Source organism: Felis catus, chromosome D4, assembly GCF_018350175.1.
Source record: "Felis catus isolate Fca126 chromosome D4, F.catus_Fca126_mat1.0, whole genome shotgun sequence".
NCBI lineage: Eukaryota > Metazoa > Chordata > Mammalia > Carnivora > Felidae > Felis > Felis catus.
Genome location: NC_058380.1, coordinates 19,665,601 through 19,691,096, shown reverse-complemented (window position 1 = coordinate 19,691,096; position 25,496 = coordinate 19,665,601). Strand labels below are relative to the sequence as shown.

Genomic DNA, 25,496 nt, shown 5'->3' with positions numbered 1-25,496 from the left:
TTTGGGACAGAGAGAGACAGAGCATGAACGGGGGAGGGGCAGAGAGAGAGGGAGACACAGAATCGGAAACAGGCTCCAGGCTCTGAGCCATCAGCCCAGAGCCCGACGTGGGGCTGGAACTCACGGACCGCGAGATCGTGACCTGGCTGAAGTCGGACGCTTAACCGACTGCGCCACCCAGGCGCCCCGTCACACACACATGCTTTTAGAATAGATTAACAGAAATGTTAATTCTAGGTCTGAGGTTATGAAAAATTTTATGACTTGATTGCACACACCTAAGACACATTTTGAAGTGATTGTATGCAATTTGCAATATCATGAGCAATATTAGGAGAGTATTAATGAGTTAACAGGCAAAAAACAAAAAGGTATGTGATTTTAAAATTTGCATTTATTTGATCACTAGTGAGAATGATCATTGCCCATGTGTTTGTTTCTAGTTGAACTTATTATTTTGTAAGTTGTCTCCTTATTTCCTTTGTCTGTTTATGAGTTCTGAACATGCATATGAAGTTTGCCATTTTCGTATTTACTGTAAATAACTTAACCCCAGTGTTTTGTTTTTCTTTGTCTTTGTTTTGAACTATTTAATACAGAAGTTTTAAATTATTTTGAAGCCAAATATGTTGATCTTTTTCTATTCTGTTTTGAAATAAAGGTCTGATTCTGGTTTAGATACTCCATGAAAGTCAGATTTACTGTTGTTAATAGGTGAAACTAGGTTGAATGTAGTGTTTCCATATCACTGTTGTATGATTCTTTTTCTTCCAAAATGGCAGTGAAATACATACACGTGGAAGTTCATACTGTTAGAGATGATATAACATAAGTTCTTCTGTATGTAATTGGTTTTTTCATCCAGTAATACGGAATGGATATCTTGCCCTGTTAATATAAACCTTTTACATCACATTTGTGCTTGTTAGTGCGACAGTGTACTTTTTTTAATTGTAGTTGCAGTATTTTCAGTCTTTACAGTGGTGTGCTGCAGTTAGCTTGTATCTACTCATGAAAGTTTGACACATTTCTCGATTTTCTGTTCAGTGACTTCACCTGGATAGCTTGAAATCAGCCAAGATGTGGAGTATTTACATCACAGAAGTTGGCAGGTGCTACCAATCAGGGCTTTCCCCTCCCACTGGGAGAACTTGTTAAATATTAACCAGCACATTTACTAGCACTTACACCTGACCTCTACCTACTGATGGAGAGTTAGTTTGATTCCGTTTGAAAAAGTTACAGTTAATGCTGCAGTGAATATTGCAGGGGATCCATTGTGTACACTTGTACAATTGACCCTTTAGCAGATAAGTTCCTCAGAGTTAGGTCATCAGCCAAATGACAGACTTACTTTAAATTTTGATACACATCACCACTTTATCTTTCAGATAGGTTGTATTAATTTACTTCACCACCTCTAATGTGCGTTAGTGACTATTTTGACAATGTGATAGGTAAAAACAAACAAACCCAAACATGTATTTTTTGCATTTTTATTGGATACATTTCTATTCATTTCTGTTTTTATAATTTTCGTTTCTATACTGCCTATTTACAAAAATAACTAACAAATACCTCAGTTTATGATTTAGTTAGGTTTTTGTCACTTTTCACTTCCATTTTATTAACCGATATTTCTAGAAAATTGACCATTTTATCTGCAGAAGGATGGAGTGAGTGCTGTAGGATAAGTGTGTCCAAGGGGAAAAGAAAATAGAACGGATAAGATTATAGGACAGGTTTGGCCATGTGCAAAATTGTACTGACACAGATGTTTTTGATGGTGATTTTTTTTTCCGGTTTCTTGTGCTTTTACTTTTAAGAAACTTGCTAAATCCAAGGTCTCAAAGATTTACTTTCATGTTTTCTTCTAAGGGTTTTGTCGATTCAGGTCTTATATGTAAGTCTCTCGTGCAGCTTGAGGTGATTTTTGTATATGGTGTGAGGTTGGGTTCTGACTTCATTTTTTTTTTTTACAAGTGGATATCTAGTTGTCCAAGTACCATTTATTGAAAGGACATATTCTTTCCCCGTTGTGGGGTCTTAGCACCCTTGTTATTTATTCTTGCCTTATCTTTATTATTTTATTTCTTGAAATTTCTCTAGGTTTATTTAGTTTTACTTTTTGTATTGAGTTAAAATTGTTTGATTATTTTAGTATTTTCTAGGTTTGAATTAGAAGTGTTTAAAACTTTGAATTTTTCTACTTGTTTCTATGTAGTGTTGATATTATACTTTTACAGACATTTTAAAATTATGGTTTTGATTTTTATCTTTGAACCAGAGTTGTTGAAGATAGTTTAAAATTTCTAAATGTTTATGATTTTTGTTATTTCTAGTCTTACATCATTTTGATAGGAGAATATGGTCTGTACTGTTTTTCCTTTCCTTTTTTTTTTAAATTCTATTTATTTATTTTGAGAGAGACAGAGACAGTGCAAGTGGGGGAGGAGCAGAGAGAGAGGGAGACAAAAGCAGGCTCCAGACTCTGAGCTGTCAGCACAGAGCTTGACACGGGGCTCAAACCCACGAACTGCAAGATCATGACCTGAGCCAAAGTTGGACGCTCAAATGACTGAGTCACCCAGGTGCCCCTGCTTTTTTTTTTTTTTTTAAAGATTTTATTTTTAAGAAATCTCTACACCCAGCATGGGACTGGAACTCTTAACCCAAGATCAAGAGTCGTACGCTTGACCAACTGAGCCAGCGAGGCATCCATTTTTACTTTTTTGGAATGGTAGTCTGACATATAGGCAGTTTTTGTTTTATGAATACATAAAGTGTGTGTATGTGTGTGCATGTGTGTGTGTATAGTAAAACATAAGATTATGAGTGCTATTTAATTTTGTTGCTTGTATTTGTAGTGAATCTCCTTGTTTATATTGTGAACCAACCAAGTACTGAGAATTGAGCTGAAGCCTTCCATTACTCTAATGTTTATGACAATTTCTTGTATTTCCAGAGATTTTTGTTTTGTATATGTAAGTATTCTGTTTTTAGGTGCCTTAAAAATGTCCTTGAGAATTAAGCTTGCATTGTATAACATTACTTTTTGAAATAAATCAATTCTTTTGCATCTTGAATTCAACTTTGTTGGGATTCGTATGGGTCTTTTGTTTTCATTTGCTTGGTCTGTTTCTCCATTTATTTTCAACTATTCTTTAAAAAAAATTTTTTTTAATGTTTATTTGTTTTTGAGAGAGAGATGGAATGCAAGTGGGGGAGGGACAGAGAGAGAGGGAGACACAGAATCCAAAGCAGGCTCCAGGCTCTGAGCTGTCAGCCCAGAGCCCAACGTCGGGCTCGAACTCATGAACTGCGAGATCATGACCTGAGCCCAAGTCGGACGCTTAACTGACTGAGCCACTCAGGTGCCCCCGTTTTCAACTACTCTTAATCTTTTTGTTGCTCCTCTGAGAGGTTTTGTTTGTTTTTGTTTTACGCCCAGTTTGAGACTCTTTTTGCTTCAGTAGATGAGTTCATTCAACTTACACATGTGGATATTATATAGATACAGTTGTTTTTTTTTGCATCTGATTTCTGTCTTCTGAGTCTTCGATTGATTTCTGGCAGTTCCCTTCCTCTTTCCATTTCCCCCTCCTTCCTGCTTTCCCTTCTTTGTTATTTGGTTTGTATTGGGTTTCTTGTTTTGTTTCCCACCTCAAATAATTTGAAAGGTACATAGTCTGCTTTTAATTTTACTTTGCCCTTCTCCCCCCAACTCTCCCCACCCTCCCGCCTCCATGTACAATGGAGCAGAATTTGTTCACCTATTAGCAGGGGTTGAGAAACGCTTAATGTAAAGTGTGGGATAGTAAATATTTTTGGCTCTGTAGGCCATATGATCTCTGTTGCAGCTACTCAGCTCTGTCATAAACTTTGTTCGTGAATGGGTACAGCTGTGTTCAAATGAAACTTTTTTTTTTTTTTTTAACAAAAATAGGCAGCAAGCCAGATTTGGCACTATGGCTATAATTTACCAGTCCCTCATCTGTATTGCATCCATTCTCGGCTTTACTGGTGTGTAATTTGCATGTTCTGAATTTTTCTTACTCCTATTATAGACAAGTTAATGATACCAGACTTAAGAGGGTTCTCTAAATCTTAATGGTTAGTAATACTCTTTACACATTTTATTTTATATGTGTATTTTACTTTTCTGTCTTCCCTGAGACAACACTGAATGTATCAAATGATAAAAGTCTTTTTTAAAAAAATACTTATTTTTGAGAGAAAGAGAGAAACACAGCGTGAGCAGGGGAGGGGCAGAGAAAAAGAGGGAGACACAGAATCCGAAGCAGGCTCCAGGCTCCAAGCTGTCAGCAAAGAGCCTGACACGGGGCTCGAACCCACAAACCGTTGAGCTCATGACCTGAGCCAAAGTCCGACATTTAACCGACTGAGCCACCCAGGCACCCCATCAAATGGTAAAAGTCTTACAAGAACAACATAAAGTAATCTGTGGCTAAGGACATTTTTCTGAAGGTTCGTGTCTGTCCCTGTAATTTTATTGACCGTCACTGAAAGGCTAAACATCAGTAGAGAAAACGGAAACTTTCTTAATTTGAGTGTAAAAAGGATATTTGTGTCAGTTGGAGTGAGAGGTGTACCTCGTATCCAAGATACATTCAGGATCGTTTCTATGCTCTTTTTTTTTTTTTTTTTTTTAATCCACATCTTGTGTATGTTGGTCTTCCCCTTGATCACAGCTTCCTGACTTCAGATTCAGTAGATCTGCTCTCTTACCCTGAAGTGGTTTTTCTTCTGCCTTTACTCCTCCTCTCACTGCTTCTGTTCACTTCCACCAGCATAGAGTTAACGTTTGATCTTGCAGCCGATGGGAACATTAACATTTCACAAATTATTCTGTAATTCTGCAAAGTTCATACACAGAGTTAATTTATTTTTGCACTTTCTAAAACTCTTAATCCTTTGATTTCATATTCAGTGCCTGGGATGATCACAGGGAATCATTTCTAGCTAAGCCTAAAGAAACCCATCAAAGTATTTTGTTATGTATTGCTTATTTGTTATTCAGCATTCATTCACAAATTTTCGTATTTATATATGTTTGTGTCTGTAATTAAAACTACATATTTAGCATTAGTTCTGTATTTACATAAATGCTCATCACCAGATATTTCTTCTTTCAATTTCTTTAATCATATGCTTTTATTTATTTTCATTCACTTATGAGTTGGCTGGATTTTGCTTTCAGATAGATGTTTTGTGAAGGGTCCATGGATAATGTGTTTATTTTTCCTGTGTATTTGAGAATGCCTTTCTGTGGGATTCACACGTTAATGACGGCTTGCATGGACGTAGCATTCTTGGACTCTGCGTCTTTTCCGCCCACATTGCTTGCTACATGATAGATGTTGCTCCATTGTTTTCTGACATCTAGATTTGATGAGGAGTCTGTAGTCAGCCAGAATGGTTTTTTCTTTGTGATTTGCCTTTTCTATCTGGGTGTCTCTTTCTTTCTTTAACATGCAACTTTAATAACTTCACCAGGCTTTTGCTTCAGTGTTTTATATTCTTTATTATTTATCCTGAAGCACTGTGAACCCGTTCCATCTGTATCTTAATCCTTTCATTTCGAAGATTTTCCCCAATTTACCATTGGGTTATTTTCTGTGTTCCGCAGGAATTGTTTTCCTCTTTAGTCACACCACGTCTTCATGTGTTGGACTTCTGTTTTTCCTCTACCAAAGTTGTCAGCTTGCATCTGATTGCTTCATTTCTCCATTCTTTTCCTTGTGTGATTTGCTCCGATAGCTTTCCTGCAATGCTGACTTGCCCGTGGTTGGCACATAGCTGGAATGGCGGGAGTTCTGCTATACGATTTTTTCTTAAATTTTTTTTTTTAACATGTATTTATTTTTGAGAGCCACAGAGAGATAGAGCACAAGCAGGGGAGGAGCAGAGAGAGAGAGGGAGACACAGAATCCGAAGCAGGCTCCAGGCCCCGAGCTGCCAGCACAGAGCCTGACGCGGGGCTGGAACTCAAGGACCGCGCGAGACCACGACCTGAGCCGAAGTCGGCCGCTCAACCGACTGAGCCGCCCAGGTGCCCCTGCGATACGATTTTTATTCCTCGACTTCATTTTTGAGTTCTGCAGTATCTTGCTTTTCTCCTTATTTCCTCCCTTAGCTCTGACAGTTTTCTTTCGACCTTATTTTATGTTTTAATAACCTGTGTCAAACAGCTCACATTTTCTTAAGTATTCTTGATAGTACAGAACCGTTATACATTGTTTTTTTCTTTCCTTCTGTTTCCTAGAGTAAATCTTCCAGAGCGTTGTCTACATTTTCCTTTCTCGCGTGTTCTGCGCCTTGTCCTCTTCCGAGTGTTTCACATTTTGTCTGGCCCTACCGTTCGTCCAAAAATAGTGTGGGTGGAATCTCATTGACTTCCTTCCCTATTTGTCTTGGGTCGGTTCATGTCCTTCCCTTAGCACTTGAGCCGGAGGGCTGGCCGATGATGGTATATATTGTTTTTAGTGCCTCTCTGGCCAGAGTAGGGCAGTATGGGGGGCTCCGTGCCAGTGGACCGCCTCAGTCTGTGAGCTTTGCTGCTGCTCAGTTTCATTGTATTTTACGTCCGGGCCCACTTGTTCCTCCTCTTTTGGGCAAGCCAGCCTCTTTGGTGAGAAATCCTTCCGGAGAGTGCCTTGTCGTTGATGGCTTTCAGGTTCTGTGCGTCCCTGTGGGTGTATTTCCTTGAGGCCACTTCGTAAAGTAGGAGTGCTTTCCGCCCTCAACCCTGCCTGCTCAGAGGAAACACGGGGGCTGCTCAACACTCTCCCCTTAGCTCCTCCACAGCTCGTAGAGGCAGGACGGTGAGTTTCAGTTAAGTTAGTAAGTAAGTTAAGTAAGTTAAGTAAGTAAGTTCAGTTAAGTAAGTAAGTTCAGTTACTTACCCTTCCAAGTCAGGGGATGTCAGGAGTCTTTCCGAACCTTTGCCACTTGCTTCCTTCAGCTCTGTGCTATTTCACAAGCGTAAGAGGCGTGCATATTCCCAGCAGGCTCTATTTGGTCCTGATGGATAAGTCCTTTGCTCTTTTAAAAAGACTTTTTTAATGTTTATTTTTGAGAGAGAGAGAGAGTACGAGCCAGAGTGGGGTAGAGAGAGAGAGAGAGAGATTGGGAGACACAGAATCTGAAGCAGGCTCCAGGCTTTGAGCTGTCAGCACGGAAGCCAACGCAGGGCTCGAACTCGTGAACTGCGAGATCATGACCTGAGCTGAAGTCGGATGCTTAACTGACTCAGCCACCCAGGCGCCCCCAGTCCTTTACTATTATTAATGCAGATGAGGTTTTTCTCTGTTTTTCTTCTTTTCCTACATTTTGAGGGGTAGAAAGGAAGTTATTGTTTTTTAGAGCCCTTTGCTTTTTTTCCAGGAAGTCGGCCTATGAGTCTTGATGACTGTAATGAACACATGTGAAGTTTTTCATGGAGAGTTACAATTATAGAATCTCAGTGAAGAATGTGTTTTAAAGTCCAAGCTTGTACCCCATATTTGAGTCACCTCTGTAATGTCCCCCAATTTCTCGTTAGCTTGTATTCAGTCGTGGCCACATCATTCCCCGAGAGGAATTAATTCTTGGGTGATTCTTGTTTGTGAGGAAATTTTCGTCTATTGGACTTTAGTCTGTCCTGAAACTCATCCTGGGTTCGTTCCTTGGGGACTTTGGGACTCTGGAACCCACTGGAACACATCTGCTCCTCCAAATAATTGAGGTTGGTCTCATGACACTCCTAGGCCTCGCTTTCTTCTTTATGCGAAATATGAGGCATTTTTCCATCGTTTCTCAACAGGCAGGGATGAAATCTTGTCCTGTGTCATCCTAGGTGTTTTCTTTTTGGGAAAGTAAATAATGGAACCCAGCACTTGAGGTACAGGTATGAGGTCAGAGTATTTGGGTATCTTTTCTGAAACTGATGTATACGTGACTCTGGAAACCTTTGTCTAAGCCATCCGAAGAAATACAGCAATTTTGAGTGCAGAGGGCTTCTGTACCTTGTTTGTTCTTTATTATTTTTTTCAATACAGTCCCACCTTACCAGCCCCATTTTGACCTGTGGTCCTCTATGATCTGCATACAGTCCCTGCATTTTTTCATTTCTCTCTGTCATGCATTTGCACGGATTTTTTCCATCTCGATTACTGAGGGTACTTATTCCTATTGAATTTCATTTTTATTCTGTGGGAACATCCTTTCAAGGTCGAGATCATTTAAACTTTTTCCCCCCCCCCCCACATCTAGCATTTGTAATCCAACCCAGTTCATTCTCAGGGGATAATAGATGAACCTATTAGAGACAGATTCATAAACAATTGCATCAGGAAAAAGAAGCGTTTTTGTTAATACTGTCAGTAAAGACATGGGATGTATTAGATTTCAGGACAGATCCCCACAGTCTGTCATTCAGTATGAATCTCCAATTGATTCCAAGTGTATAACTTCGCTGTCTACTTACCTAAAAGATACATAAAGCCAAAAATTCAGTGCTTGAATTTGACCTCATATTTAATTTGTGTCGGTGTAAAAGAGACCTGGGAAATCAAGAGAAGATACAATACACCCGCTTTTCCTTCCTCATCTGTGGCCTGGTCTCCCGTCATAGAAGGAAATCAGGTTGCTTAAGTGGGCCTCTCACTAGCACCCCTAACATTGTACACAGTAGGTGGTCTGTGCTAATCACTCCTTATTACATCTTGAAGTTTGGGTTGCAACCATATCGTAATGTCCCTTGTCATTAAGGAAGGAAGGAGCATTTTTTTTTTAATTTTTTTTTCAACGTTTATTTATTTTTGGGACAGAGAGAGACAGAGCATGAACGGGCGAGGGGCAGAGAGAGAGGGAGACACAGAATCGGAAACAGGCTCCAGGCCCTGAGTGGTCAGCCCAGAGCCCGACGCGGGGCTCGAACTCCCGGACCGCGAGATCGTGACCTGGCTGAAGTTGGACGCTTAACCGACTGCGCCACCCAGGCGCCCCGGAAGGAGCATTTTTTGATTGCTTGTCCTGTGTGAGTTCAAATTTCCACGTAGAAGAAAAAATATTTTTGGAGAAGCGAATTTTATTTGCTACCTATTCGCTTCCCAGCCAAATTGGCTTAGTCTCTCCTTTTTCTCTCTGTAAGGCAAGTGTTTCTTTGAGAGAGAAAGCCAACTTAGAATTCTGTAAACTTTATTTTACAGAGTTTAACATTGTGTTCACATTTTTCACAATGACATTACATTTTTTTGTTTAGGAAATTGAATAGTTCAGTGGAGGTTTTTTTTTGTTTGTTTTTTTGTTTTTTTTAATCTACCTGATTAATGTAAATAAACTCTGTTCTTCCAGTTGGATGGTGGGGATCATGATGGGATGGCAGTTAGTAAATAATTCTGTTTCTTGGGCAAAGGATTGAGACAGGATCTTGTTCTCCCTTGCCCCTGCTGCTTGGTTGACTCTAGCTTATGCCCACGAGGCTGTCATCCGTGGGTAGAAGGCCCTTCTTCACAGTGGGTGCGTATTGAGTTCAGGACAGTGGTCAGCCTAGGATACTTCTTTTTTCTAGAACTTGTAACCACAGAGGTGGCTTTGTGAAGATTGGGGCATGTCAGCTTTAGAGGGCAGTGCATTCTCCCAGTCCTTGTGTATGTGCGCTGGGTCCTCAGGCGTCTCAGACACTTCAGCGTCATTGTTTTGAGCCTGACCTTGTTGGAAAGGTGGGCTTAACACTGCTTGTAAGAGCCTGTCGGGAGTAAGTTAGTTTCCTCATTAATTTGGTAACATACCACAATGACTTCTATTCTAGCCCCAGTGATTACAGCTTGTCGAAACGCCCCAGGTCATTTTTGTTTCCTTCTGTCACCCGTGAGAATTATTCTAAAACAATTTTTGGCCTTTACACCAGTGTTTTAAAAATGGTTCTCTATCTGGATTCGTAACAGGGCACAGTGTCCTAAATCCTAAATCCTAAATCGTGTTACAGGTAACACGATATTACATGCCTTTCTGGAAACTTCAGCCTTGGAAGCCAAACCGAGTTTTCAAAAATGCACTGGCTGCGTATGGATAAGTCATGGCCACGTTCCCAGTTGTGTGGAATCTCGCCAGGTAATGATTGTGTGTGGAAGTATCCCTGATTTACCAAAGTGCTGTTTCAGGAGCTGCCCTCATCGCAAGTGTGTGCCTTATGTAATCTCAGTGGTCAAGATTCGTTTTCAGGAAAAAATGTGGTTGTGCTGACATTTACTTGAAGCAAATGAAGTGTAGTTCATATCTGTTGAAATTGAAATTAATAATACATGAGTGCTTTTCCCGACCCTCATTGTGTGTTCTTGCATATAAATTTTTAGAACTCATGGTAAATCAGATGGTGCAGAGGCTGTTTGATTCCCCCCCGTCTTCTCTGTTTTCCAGTGGGTGGCTTGCTTGAACAAGGGAGTGCGGTGAATAAATTTATCAGCAGCAGAATCTGTATTGACACAATTATATTTCTTGTATTAAAAATAAAACATTTTGGTCTAAAGGTTTCCATTTTCGTAAGTATCCTTTGTTTGCAAAAGAAAACCATCTTCTGGATGGCTCTTGACCATGCTCCCAAGTGCTCCTTTCCAGCTGAAAATGAGTTAAGGGACAAGTGTTCATACTGGGTCTTTTTATATTGGCAAGTGTTTCCCCCTCTGATTGTTCCTTTCCTCAGAGTCCCTGGATGATGAATAAGTTAGAAGAAAACTTCACTGATCTTGAAACCATAAAAACTTTGTGTACCAGTGCTTTTTAGGTACACAATGCAGTCTGGCCGGCCTCTGTGTGTAAAATCTCCGTACTGCTTAGCAGGGACAGTCTGCACGCACTGGCTGAGTGCTTTGACAAAGCCAGACAGTCTAGGTTGCAAAGAACGCTCGGCCCCTCTCACATTTTCACGAGGAGTAACATCCTCGCATGCAGGGCCGCGCCTCGGTAGCAAAGGACTGAAATGTGCTCCTAGGCCAAGAAATGCAGCCAGTCACCTGGTGTAGTCTTTACCCCATGCAGCCACGGCAGTATCTCTGACGTTAAGAAAATTGTGCGTTAGGTTGCAAAATCTTCTCCTGAGTTAGGAGGGAAGGCTCCAAGCTGACTTTGTTACTTTTAATAGTTTCCCATTCCCACACATAGGTAGCCACCACTATGTCGTCCCTCATAACTTTGCAGTAAGCTTACAAAGGCTTTTTTTTTTTTTTTTTTTTTTTTTTACAAAAGGCAGTACTAATTAGATACATGCAGATAAGGGGGGAAGCACTAATAGGTTTATTCCTTATTGTGTGGTAGGGTTTGTTTTTTCTTTTCTGATTTTTTTTTTTTTGGTGTGTGTTTAAAAGCCAGCTTTTTTGTGTGTTTGAGGGGAAAGTTGGGGAGGAGGTGGAGGAGGAAGGGGAAACATGCATTTTTTTTTTTTTCTGGTTGGTTCCATATCTCAGTGTAAAAGACACTCCTAATGAATTGGGATCTTGTGGGACAGGAGCTATATATTTCTTTTTTTATTGACATAATTGCAGCCAGATGGAAATGTGTAATTACATTTCTTATTATACATATATAATGGATTTGTTTTATGTCTTCCTACTTTCTGAAATTAGCCAACAGGTTAGAGCACATTTTTCCCAATAGAACTGGGATATGTACCTACATCCTTGTACTTAACTTGACCAACCTCCCTAGAATACCTCTTTATGGCAGTTTGCGTCTGGTTAAATAGGGCTTTAAGTCAGTAGTCTGATTAGAATTAGAATGTGTTGCAACCCTGAGCAGGGAGGAGTTAACACGGCAGGTCTGACCGCTCTTCTTAGAAAGGTCGGCTTGCAGGATTTGCCATTGGCGGGTGGCTGGGAACTTGGGTTTCTAGAGAGTTCCTACCACTGTCAGAACTGATGAGAGTGCCTCATGGCACCTAATCCTGCTTTCCTTTTGGGAGTCTGGAATTTCGGCAGGTGCTAGGCAGACTGCCTACTTGACTGACCCCCGATAAAAATCCCGGACTTGGAGACTCAGGTGGCTTCCCTGGAAGACAGCGTTTCACATGTGTTTTCACAGCTTGTTGCCGGGAGAATTAAGTGCATCCTGTGGGACTCCACCGGGAAAGGTCCCTCGGAAGCCTATGCCTGGCTTCTTCCAGACTCTCCCCATCAGCCTCTTCCCGTTGCAGATTTTGCTTTGTTGTAATAATCATAGCCTGAGGACAACTGTATGCGGAGTCCTAGGAGGCTACCAGGTGAACCATTGAACCTAGGAGTGGTCCTGGGACCCCTGACTCAGACCCCATCATCAGATTCTAAAGCTCTCAATCTGGTTCATGTGTAGTGCTCTGGGCCTGGGTATTCACACCGCAGCCTGGCCTGGCACCAGAGGCTGCCCTGGGTGCGAGAGGAGCTGGGATGGTGTTCAGGTGAGTTCCTTGAAAGCACCAAGTCACTATCCAAATAAATGCACAGTGACGGCATTAGCATTTTTCTTCTGTAATACGTCTTGGTCATTGCTGGGAGCCAGACGTTATTTTGTCTGCATAGAGTGCTCTGTTATTTATCCTTCAGCTGGTCATAGGCCTCTTCCTCCAGACAGGACTGCAAACCCCCACTTCCCCAACATGCTGAGCTCACAGGAGTGATGGACAATGGGGGATAGTGGGGACACGAACTCCCCATGCTCCATACACCTTTCACATTGCTCTCAGGTGACTTTTTTTTACACTGTATTGATTATGACTGTCGTCTGTTCAGATCATTAATTTCTTCCCATTAGTTGTAAAATAAGGGCCAGATACCTTCATCTGTCAGTCAAGGTCATCTGATCCCACCTTTCCTTTCTAGCCTTATTTCTTACTGCTCACCTTCAAGCATATGACACCCTGGCTAAACCCAATTCTTGGGCATTAAGCCTTTTCCTTCCTTTTTCCATCTTCACATCTTCATTGCTGTCCTCCCTTCCACCCCTCCCCCCAACCTTTATCCCCTCTACCTGCCAGCTGCTTCCCTGCCCGCACCCCCCCCCCCCCCCCTGCCCCAACATCTCTGCCTGTGCAAAGCTACCTCTTCCTGAACAGCTCTGATCTCCGTATTAGTTGGAATGTCTGAATGCCTGGGATGTTTTATATTTGTCACATGTCTGTTTATTAGGTCTGTGCAGGAAGCATTGATGGGAGAGTAGAGACATGAGACAGGTCAGGGAAGGCAGCCGATAAATGTGCATTATGAAACCAGCTGCCATGGTGGACAGTCAGAGCTCAAGCCTGGGGAGAAGCTGTCGTTCATGGTGTCCTTTCTCACATTGAAAGGAAATGTGAGACTTTGTCTTGGCCCTCAATTAATCATTTAGGTGGGGATGAAAGATAGTTAATATGAAAATGATAGGAATCCATTTGTAAGTGTTCAGGGCTGTCCAGTGATACTTGGATATCTGATCACCCCCCCTCCCCCCCCCACTCAGTCTTGATTTCATATATTTCCTCTTGTAGCCGGATTGTACAAGTTAGGAGTGCAGATTCCTCATTGAAAAGGTATGATCTTGTAGATATTGGAATTTATCTAAAGGCATGATTGTATGCTGGCACAATTATGGAATATCACAGAGAAAGTATGGTATCCTAGCTCATCCTCGAGAAGTAGGTCTGTGTCGAAAGGACTATAAGGAGATCAGGGACATCACAGCCATTGTTTGCCTCCGTACCCAATGTCTGGTTTGATGTTCAGTTGGGTCCTAAAGTTATGGAAGATACCTCTGTCTTCCAGTAAAAGCAGCAACTAAATCAAGATTCTTGATTTTTTTTTTTGGTATGTCTTTCTTGTGTTCCTCTGTTGAGTTCTTCTCTTTGGGTCCATAAACATTTTAAATATTCATTTCATAATCCTGTCCACTTTGGTCCTTCCCTGGCTTTCCCAAACGGTGCAATCTCTTTCTGTAGATCCTTTCTGTGGGGTGGCTTAGAGCAAGGAATAAGTGATAAAGTTGTTTCTCAATTAGACTGTCATTTGGGGGGGAGGAAACATGTTTTCCTTGGATTCATTCTCATCACCTACTGAATAGTCTTGTGTGGAAGACTTGACTGCTCAAGTAAAAAGAATTCAAAGAAAAAAGTGAAAATCCCTGAAAAATAGTATCAGGTTCTCCCATATTGACGAATCCTTGTCTTCTGACTACATATACAACCCTTCTACGTTGTGATGCCCTTCCACTTGTGTGATTTCATTTGAAACAGAAAAGATTGTGATGGGAGTAAACATACACAGTCCCCATCGTGAGTGGCCCGGCGAGGTTATGTGACCTGGTGGAGTAGAGCCCTCCAAGTTAGTCCTACAACTTACAAGTATTATAGCACCGGTGAAGTTTTTAGGCCTCACAGCCCCAGCTTCTTTATTTTTAATCTGAGGATCTTGTGGGACAGGACAGTCTATGGGTTGTCCTGAAGAGTAGAGAAGATGGTGAAGACAAGCACATGAGCGCATCTTAGCGAATGTTTCTTTTTCTTCCCCTCTCAGTTTCCAGTTAATAGAAGCCGGTACTAGAGGAAAACTTGGGCCTTTCAACTGAATACATGGCTTCTTGAAAACAAAACAAAAAAAGTACAAATGGGCATGACAATTCAAAATAACGCTTTTTATAATTTCACTGGCTGATACTGCCTCATGATTATCGATAGCTGTTCTGCTTACTGAGTGCATTCTAATAATCCACTGTGTGGGAATATTTGTTTCTTGACCAAACTCAAGACCCTTAGTGCCTTATTTTATAGAAATAATTGTAGAGAAATAAATGTCTTTGTTTAGTCTCTTTATTTCTTTACTGTATTCTGACAGAATTAGAGGATTGCTACTCAGTTAATCACAACGTTAGGGGAGCATGATTTGTTTTTTTGTTTTTAACCCTGTGTTTATTCTGATTGGTTGGTGTATCTGTTTTGACCGGTTGGTACATTTGTTCTGATTGGTTACTATGTCTGTTATGATTGGTTGGTGTGTCTGATCCAGTTGTTAGGTGTATACTGTTTGCTTGTTAGATATTTTGAATCTCACTGGGGATTACATGCTCTTAAACGTTTTCTCTTTGTAGGGTTTTAGGATGTGTCTTTTAAGAGGGAAGGCTATTTTATAGTAAATTCTACCAAATTAAAAGATGAATAGTTAAGAATAAGCTAGTTTCCTGTTTATGACTCTTTCTGAGCAAGCATTCATAGTTATTGTCTAAAATAATCTTAAGTGAATGCTAATGGGACTATGTATTATCAGTCCCACACTGGAAGGCTAATTATCCGTCTGTAATCTTAGCAAATTATTATGCTTGTTGGTGTAATCCATGTCAGCGAGGTGACACATTGTAATTATGTATTCATTTTCGCTTACTCTTTGTCTTCTACATGTATCATCAAACAGGCTTCTTTTATTACAGTTACGGTTATTCTAGTGGCAACCACCTTCATTTGAAATGACACAAAAACCTTCCCTTATCTCTGAGCCACATGGTCTTTCTTGAGACGTAAATGTGATATAGCATCTGCTGCACAATCTTTTCTAATGATCTGTGTATAGAGACCTTAAAACTGCTTTGGTTTCTGTGTCTGAACTGTTGGAGCGTTAGATTTACCCGTGGACCGGTGCGTTTCTGTGAATTCCGCTGCCATAAATATGTGGGCCTATTTTTTATTGCTCTACATTAGATTTTTCCCTATGGATGATCCCATAGTGTTCAGTCGAGGAAAACAAATGAATTGTTAATGCTATTCCCTTTTGACTGCTCTCAATTGTAATTTAAGGTGGTATGTCAGATTTTGGTTACTAATAGTTTCTGTTTTCTAATATTTGAACCTTTGTTAGATGTTTTTCTCAAATAAAAGTGTCTTGTTCTACTCGTAAGAGCAAATTTATTTGTTAATGTGTGCAGTGAGTACTTTCTAAGCATATTAATTTACTCTGAAGTTATAATCTAAAACTGATGAGGGATCAATCTGTTTTGGCTTCAGGAAGACTAGATACTCATTTATTAAGTGTTACGTCCTACTAGGGCCTTAATAACATTATTTTGTTTTCCAAGTAGGGAACTAACTCACTCACGGGACCTTGTTCTTTCATTATTCATATTGACTTCAGATTTTCCATATTTGGTGATTTTTGGTAGGGTAGCATATGAAATTTCATTTTAGAGTTGGCTTGGAGCTTCAATAATAATAAATTGTTTCTTTGTTACTCCTTTTCATCTGTGTATCCTCAGCTCTTAGCATACACTAGGCCCAGAACAGACAAAAAATACTTGTTGAAATAAATAGCTCCCCAAAGTTTTGCTCACGTCTTTCTTCTGTTCAGTCACCTGGCAAGAAACTGAGGTCTGTACGCTGATTTTGTCTTCAGAAGCCTGATTGCTTCGTTCTTGTGCAGATTGGCATTATGTAATCTTTCTACTATTGGAGAACATTTTCTGTGACAGCAGACTCTTCTGGGTGAATGAATTTCTCTATCAGCTGTTGAAATACTGAGTTTGTGTTTAGAAAAATGCAGAAGGCTTTGTCTGCCAAGCCTAAAGAGGTTGTTTAGCAGAAGAGAGGGGAGGTATTGAAATCAGAAAAATTTGCTCTCTATTGATGACCCCCATGCTGGTCATAACTTCCCAGTTGGAGTAAATTCTTTTGTTAGATGATTGGAATTGAATCTGTAGGCCAAAATTATTTGCTTGCTGATTCTGTTTGCGTTTTAGGAGAAGGATAATTCTAAACTTCTGCAGTTACCCTACCCGTGCTGTAGATCGATGGCTCTCCATTGCAAATTCATCTTTCTCTTCAAGCCTTACTGCAGTGGTTCTTAAATACAGTTAGTAAGCACTTATGTTTTTGATTTCTTACAGCACAAAGTAATACTGACACTTTTATTTGAAAGTGGTTCAACGAACCTTAAGACTTTATGTGGTGTTATCTTTTTGTTTGTCTATGTTGATGTAGCGGAGGGTGATTTCTAAGTAACTATGTAATCAGAGAATCTGAAGACATTTCCATAAAGGTAGTGGTGTGTGTGTGTGTGTGTGTGTGTGTGTGTGTGTGTGTGTGTGTGATAACTAGATTCAAATCCAGTGCTCCAGGCACTTGTGACAGGGAACTGGTTACAGTGACGGTCCAGATGTGGAAAGTAAAGGGAATGAGGAGAACAGGGATACTGTTGCCACTTTTTTCTTGGATAGGAACCAGAGTATAGGTTTGCTGAGAATCACCAAGTGATACTCGGCGTCAGGCACTGGTTTATGCAGTTGGTGTTGGGGGTATTTCATAGAAACCAGATCTTCACTTCAAATCCGTTTTGAAAGCAGATACGGTGTAAATCATTTTAAAAACGCTGCAGTCAAAAAAGGCAGCTTGAGCCACGCTGGTGCCGTTTTTCTTCATTTGGCGGCTGGTCCTGCGAGGGAACTGTGAGTGTGTTCTCCTTATCAGTTAGTGGGAACGCCTGAGGCGGCCTTCAACAGGAAGCCGAGTGGCTTGACCCTGCCCTTCCTGCTTAGTAAGTGGCCACTAGCTCTGCTTACACGGGCCTTGGAGGGAGGGCTGGGTGTTCCGGCTGCTGGCTGTGTGTGTGTGTGTGTGTGTGCGTGCGTGCATGCGTGTGTGTGTGTGTGTGCGTGTGTGTGTCCAGTGTCCGTGTATATGAGCGAGAGAGGGAGACGCAAAGAGATGGACCATTGGATCCTGTAGGCCGTGGTGAATGCCTTCAGTTAAGGAAATGGTGCACGTCTTCCCCTCAGCTGCTTCCTGGGCACAAGTCCCTGCTGTGGCGCATCCTCTTCCTAAGGAAGTCACTGACCATATTGACTCGTAGTACAGGGGCAGTTTGACCGGAGCCTCTTTCAACTCCCCTTTTGAGAGCTCGGCCTTTGGGGAGGAGATGGGGGGACGCCCGGGGACCGCCCCTGCGTGCAGGGCGCCCGGCACAAATGGCACCTGCAGCGGGAATCTGGGGCCCGGGTGAGGACGTGGGCCGGCCGCAGCCTGCCTTGCGCCCTTCTCAGTCAGCTCGTGCATCTGTTGCTTTGGCAGAGCTGTCTCCTGCCTGAGACCTTCACACGGGGAACCAGGCTGGCGCGGCTCTTGACCACGAGGCGGGGGGTGGGGGGAGGTCTGTTACCTGGTGAGAGGAGGCCAGCCAGGCCTGGTGGGGACCGAGCACGGGGAGGGGGGTGCGAAGGCAAGGGGTGGCCCAGAGACAGACAGATCAGTGCAGCAGGAAACTGGAGCTGGAGGAGCCCTCAGGAGTCTCTGGAGATGAGAGAGGCGGAAGTGGGCATCTCAGCTGAAAGTGGGAGGGGAGCCCACACCCTTTCAGGTGGCGTTTTAAGGAAGAGAGTAACTGCAAAGTCCGGGGCCCTGGTGGGGGAACCCAGACAGGTTCCCTCCATGTGACTCTTAGCTGGTGGCACGGAAGCTCACAAACCATCTGTTAGGATGGACAGAGCCCAGTGGCTACAGGTGTGGGCACCAGCATCACCTGGCCAGGACTCGAATCCTGACTCCCGAACTTGTCTGCATGATAAAGGGCAAAGGTCACTTTATCTTTCCAAAGCTCTCACTTGGCTCGTCTGTGAAATGGGGGATAATCACAGTGATTGTTGTCAAGAGTAAATGAGAGAATATGTGTTAAATATTTTGTATGGATCCCAGTGGTAGTAAATAAATACTCACTAAAAGTTAGCTGGTGTCATTGTTGGATGTGTGTCTGACTTATGTCGGTGGAAGGAAAGAACAATTAATGATTGTAAAAAGAACACATCTTATTTCTTATTTAATGAAATCAGAACAAAGCATATCCTTCAGACTGGATTCTTCTTGTGAAATAAAGGGTTACAAAATTAAGTTTTATGCAAAGGAAAGGCATCTTAAAATCTGTTATTTTAGGGGCGCCTGGGTGGCTCAGTGGGTTGAGCATCCGACTTCGGCTCTGGTCATGATCTCACGTTTGTTAGTTCGAGCCCCACATCGGGCTCTGTGCTGACAGCTCAGAGCCTGGAGCCTGCTTCAGATTCTGTGTCTCGCCCTCTCTCTCACTGTCCCTCCCCTGCTTATGCTCTGTCTCAAAAATAAGTAAAACATTGAAAAATTTTTTTTAATCTGTTATTTTATTATTTTTATTTAAGTGATCTCTACACCCAATGTGGGGCTTGAACCCATGACTCTGAGATCAAGAGTCACATGGGCTACCAACTGAGCCAGCTAGGCACTCCTTAAAATTTTGATTAAAAAAAATTTTTTTTTAATGTTTATTTTTCAGAGGGGGGGGGGAGAGAGAGAGAGAGAGAGAGAGAGAGAGAGAAAGAGAGAGAAAGAGAGAGAAAGAGAGAGATACAGAGACAGGGCATGAGTGGGGAGGGGCCAGAGAGAGCAGGCTCTGAAGCAGGCTCTAGGCTCTGAGGTGTCAGCACAGAGCCTGACATGGGGTTTGAACCCACAAACTGTGAGATCATGACCTGAGCCAGACAGAGTCAGACACTTAACCCACTGAGCCACTCAGGTGTCCCTGATTTATTTTTTTTGACTGCTGTCTATGGGTACAAAGGATTTCAGGGACAGTGTTTGTGCCTGTTGTCATGTTTGCAGTGAAAATTGGTACGTTTTTCCATTATCAAAAAATAAAATAAAATAAAGCCCCAAACCAACATAAGTTCAGGTTAATTCAAGAAAAGTTGGTGGGAATTGGTCCTGGGAACAGCAGAGTATTTTTTGGTACGTGTTGAAGAGCTCTTGTGTCCTGACGCTGCCTGGGTCCTTACTGCACTCCTCCAAAGGGTGCCGTTTTATGTGGCATTGTGACCGTGTGCCTGTGAACAGGGAAATGTTTAGATAGGGTGATGCTTCCTTTATATATAAGGAATTCTTTAGTCTACCTTCTGTCTGCAAAGAGTACTCACATAGATTCCTTAGTTTTTTACTCCTAAGGAATTAAATTTATCAAACCACATATTTTACAAGTGAAGACAAATTCTTGTCATCTTATGAAACCAAAGTCTAATGAAAATCAAGAAATGAAGATTCCGGGGGCACCTGATGACTCAGTCGGTTAAGCGACCGACTCTTGGTTTCAGCTCGGGTCATGATCTCTTGGTTCATGAGTTAGAGCCCCGCATGGGGTTGTGCGCTGACAGTGCAATGAATGCTTGGGATCTCTCTCCCTTTCTCTCTCTCTGCCCCTCCCCTGCTTGCTCTCTGTGTCTCTCTCAAAATAAATGAATAAACTTAAAAAATTAAAAAGAAAAATGAAGATTCTGTATGGCTTGACAAGTTTCAGTCTTCATACAGAAGGTTGTGTCAATGATAGCGTTAAGCTTCTACTCTCCGACTTTAACTTTAGACCCTGAACCTTCCCCCACCTTCATTTCCCACCTCAGTTGTGCTCTCCCTGGTCACATTAATATTGCTTTGAATGAAGAAGAATAACACAGTGGTTAAGAGCGTGGCCTGTGGAGCCTGAGAACCAGAGTTTGCGTCTGGATCTGCCACTTAATAGCTGGACCGTCTTGGAGAGGCTACACGTCTTCTCGATCTCACGTCCTACGTGTATTTCAGCTGGGAATGGGGTGTTAATAGTACTTTCTCATCTGTACTACCTTTGCTGTGAGGATTAAGTCATGAGTTTGCAAGTGTAGGGTACTTAAATTTGTCACATGGCAAAGCACTATGTATCCATTAACTTTAATTTTAGAGCATTGTGATAGAGTCCTATGAGCTGCTGTGGCAAACATGCCTCATATCAGTGACTTAATTTAGTAGAAGATTGTTTCTCATTATTTGAAGTCTAACATGAGGTTGTGTTTTTTTTGGACTGGTGGGGACCTATCAAACCAGGTGGCACTTGTTCTTAATAAAAATATTCACATGTTAGAATACCTACCCTAAAAGAGGAGATCTTTCAGCTGAACCCAGCGTTAGTCATATATGGTCCGTATTTAGACCCAGCCCCAAGAAGCTGCTGATAAAGATATACCATGGGACTACTTTGGGTTTTTCAGGTCAGAGTTTTTAAAAAGTCCTGCAGGAGGGAAGTTGATGATTTGGAAAGGGGCAGGGGGTAAAAGTAAGCTGAAATATAGGAAAGCAAAGAAGTAGTTCAGTCTAGATGAAAGTAGAAAATTGTGGTCCATGTTGAGTGCAGGGAGGAAGGGGACTTTGGGTTTGGAATGTTGTTAGTGATTGAGATGTGTCGTAAGCGGGTTTGGAAGCAGAAGCTTCTCACAGTGAAATCAGTACGGTTGCACATCACCAAATAGGTGAATCTGAAGTGATAGCAGCCCATTAGGAAGGGTGGATGAAATGTCCCACACAATTCTGAAGGGATAGTAACAGATTCATAGACATCTGATCATAAAGAGAAAGCAAGCAGAGTAATAAGGCCGATTAAGTCATTAGAGGGTATTAATGTGTTTCTGGCATCCAGAAATAACTACAGATATGCCTTGTCTACAACAAACTTCACGTATTTGAAGTAACAGGACTTCGCTAGGGAAAATTAAAATATTTCCTCACTTCCTAAGGATTTTCCCCTAGTCTTTGTTTTCAGACCTCACTAGCTTAAAGTATGATTTTATGAACTACCTTGAATTTGACATAAATCATTGCAAAATGATACTTTACAGCTAAACTAGTCTTGAAATATATTTTTTCCCGTTGACAATATTTCAAATAATACTATAAAAGTGAATACTTTATAATAAATTATAAATTTATCTGGACTTTTCCTCATTAGGTCAATACATACATAAATCAAGTGTGTTGATATTCCTTTGTTATTTGCTTAGTTTTGCTTATAGCGAAGACAAATCTGGAATATCTGATATAGTCTACTTATATATCAGCCGTTAGATAGATTTTCTGACAACTAATTTAAAAAATTGGGTATCAAAGCATATTTCTCCATGAGAAGGCAAACCATAAATTTTGTGGTTTAGACTTGTAGGGCATATTTAGAGCTAAATTAAGTTGACTTGCATTGAATTTAAGAGCTTCTAATGCAAATGAAGTCACCATGCATTTTATATGAGGTTGCCATTAAGATAGTCAGATATTCAAACTAACAGTATTGGAATGTGCTTTATAGATTAGGGATGTTTTAATATTATAGTAGGGAAATAATAAAAATTAATTCCACCTAAAATCTACCTCTTCTCTCTTTTGTTTCAGATCTCCTAGCTTTTGAAAAGTTATAGAAACAAAATAAATTGTTTCCATACCTTCTGTTGGGGTTACATGGATTAAGAATTTTCCATCTTAGGGGCGCCTGGGTGGCTCAGTCGGTTAAGCGTCCGACTTCGGCTCAGGTCATGTCTCACGGTTTGTGAGTTTGAGCCCTGCATGGGGCTCTGTGCTGACAGCTCGGAGCCTGGAGCCTACTTTGGATTCTGTGTCTCCTTCTATCTCTGCCCCTCCCCCACTTGTGCTCTGTCACTCTCTGTCTCTCAAAAATAAATAAATGTAAAAAAAAATTAAAAAAAAAGAATTTTCCATCTTCATTTTTTAGGAATTGTTCTTCTACTTCTGGGCCTTTTGCCAGATCATTGTCCTCTGTCACTCAAAAGTCCAAGAGGCTTAAAAAAAAATCACAAAATATATTTCCATGTTTCTAATTCTTTGTTTTCAGAATAAAACTCAGTCCTATAAAGCAAGATACATAGCATTTGGTGACCTTAGTCCTTCCAATCATTGCCTCAGGTGTGTGTGACGTAAATGCCAGAAGCCCAATGGGAAACATTCACGTTCTCGTGGAAATGAAAGCAATTGACTTGTCAGTTTTAAGTGTTTCTTGCATGGTTCAACTTTGCAGAGGACAATGGCAGGAAAAAAATGAAGAGAGGCAAACCAAGAGGGAATGGAATTCTGAAAGGAGCTAAGAAGGTAATGGGTAGGATGGTGAAGATAAGAGGATGGAGTGTTGAAAAGTTGATTCTCACAGCAGTTCCGTCTTGTGCTGCTTGTTGCCCTGCTGGTCCCCATCAAGGACTGTACTATTTATTATTACAACATGTCTGACTTGAGGCCTTTGCCGGCGTTTGAGGCCGTTTCCATTCCACAGTGGTTTCCTACCTTGAATACATTCTTTCTGCTATGGTGAGAAATAGCACCGACAGAAAAAGGGTGAAAAGGAAGCGTGTATCTCTTGAAGTGATCGATTTACTGTGGTGAGCCTCCTAAGTCACCAGAGCGTCCCAGCACCATTGACAAGCACCTGCTTTACCGCGGAGGGTTCTCCGACTGAGCAAGGGCTATGCCAGCTGCAAGGGCTGAACAGCCATATGTCAACTATAAATGGCAAATATTCTCAAACGAGTGGAGAAGCAAAAAGTCTTTGTTTTACTTTGTGCAGACTCTGTTGTGGAGATTGAATGCAGTTTCTATTGCTTGGGTGTGTAAGTTGCCTTGAAATCCGAAATTAACAGGACTCTATCAAATACATGTCGAAGGAAATTCATTTGGCATTGAGATAACTGACTCCAGTAGAGATTTGCTTTTGTACATATAAAAAAAGGTCAACATGGAGGTATGTGAGGAATGCTTTCTTAGGTCATGTGTGTCTAAGAAAGCAAGCAAATAAACATCTTCTCTTTGTGTGCTGAAAGGCCGGAAGCACCGTCTGTTGGCATACCACAACTACTCTCAACTTCTGTGAGTCCATTTTTCAGGACCTCTGTCATCTAGAAAACTGGCTAGGCAAAGGTTTTGGATTCCAACTCCTTTTTATACTTAGATTGCTGGCTCCAAAGACAGAACTTGTGATAACGTTAGGTTTACACACGTGTGTGCTTGTCTGCGTGTGCTCACAGCCCCCCGTGAGTTTCTTCAGATGCTCAGGGAAAAGTGTGGAAAGCCTGATGCCTTTGGGAAGGACTCAGGAAAAAAGCTCAAAAGAAACTCATTTTCCACAGAAATCCTATAAACCCGTGAGGCCCTGAATACCTCCAGAATAAAAGCACAACTCAGAGTTTGCAGGAAATCTTTCCAACCTTCTAGTTATCAAAATACCATGAACATATGTGGGCACAGAGTTTTCATTAGCTTTTGTAAATAACCAAACCGGAATACGTGTAAGTTTCATATAACTAGAGACATGGTTTAGGAAAAACTCAGACTTTACTCATTTATGAGATTTAAAAAATGATTTTCAGAAGGGAATGTACATTACACTTACGATAAAAAGAAGTGAGGGGAAAAAGGGCATCTCTTTGTTTTTTTTTTTTTTGTACAAATGTGATGTCATGTATCAAAACATTTTCAGCAGTAGTACTGGATGAAAAGAAAATTAGTAGTAATGTATTAAAACAATGTTTTAGCAAGCTGTTGGTAGCAGAAACACCCGATTCTAATTGGCTTCAGCAAGGAGGAAATTAATTCTTTCACGTAACCAGTGGTCCAGAGGTAGAGAAGGCTCCAGATGTCCCAGTGCAGTGCTCTGGTTCTCAGTGGCTCCTGCTTCTGTGAGATTCTTTTTGCTTTACGCTCATAGCAGCACCAGCCACACTTTCCAACTCCTTATCCGGACGTAGCAAAAGCAGAGACGGAAAGGTCTCTTTCTTCTAGCATTTTCCTTTTTGGGAGCGGGGCACACTTCCCCAGTGTCCCTCCAACACATAGCCACCACCAGTATCAATATTCAATCCTGTTTTGAGTCTGAGAGTCAGACCTGCCTCCAGGGTCGGCTCACTTGACGGGGAACCAGACCTTGGACATAGTGATCGTCTCATTCAGGATTCACACGTGAACTGAGAGCAAGGTCACCCACCATCCCTTGAAGTATGTGACGGGACGGACACACTAGCTTTGCTAGCAAGGGTTAAGGGGGAGCGGGTGTTGAGTAGGCAACCGGAGGTATCTGGTACATGATGGAACATGATGGAAAAGACTGAATTCTTAAAAACACGATAAGATGTGTCTATCAAATGAAACCTTTGGTTTTCTAGGTTACTTTAAAAATTAATATTTTTGTAGGTAGTTATTTTTGTAAAGAGAAGATACGTTTTGCTAAAAAATAAGAATTTATCTTGAAAAATATCCTGAATAGAGCAGTTACAGCATTTGGCACTGGGTTGGGGTTGAACATCATTTTATCTTTTTCACCAAGAGTAAGGGAGTTGAAGTCCGTAGTTGAAACTCATCTTTGATCTGTTTGGGACAGCTGTTGGCTTCCTTGCTAAATCTCATGAAGTAATGTCCAGATGAAATACGAGTATTTAGACTTGAATCAGCTTTCAAAAAAGTCACTCGTATTGTACTTGAAAGAGGGTTTGGCAGTGAGATTAGTGAGAAAGATACTGTTGTGTCTTCATAGAATCTTGCAATGTGTGGATTTTTGACAAAACTTTGGGGTCTCCCATCATTGTCACTAGAATGATAATGGCAATACCTCTCCTTTATTCATTACCTGCATGTTCTGCCAGGCCCCATGCCCAATGAGTGGTATGTTCATCCTTTTTTAAAAAAATGTTTCCTTATTTTGAGAGACAGA

The 25,496-nt window shown here is 41.4% G+C and overlaps 1 protein-coding gene across 3 annotated transcripts in view; it reads left to right on the top strand.

Moving 5' to 3' along the window:
* Window positions 1-25,496, top strand: part of GNAQ (G protein subunit alpha q) — a 317,284-nt gene that overhangs the window by 13,633 nt on the left and 278,155 nt on the right. The window lies entirely within an intron of this gene.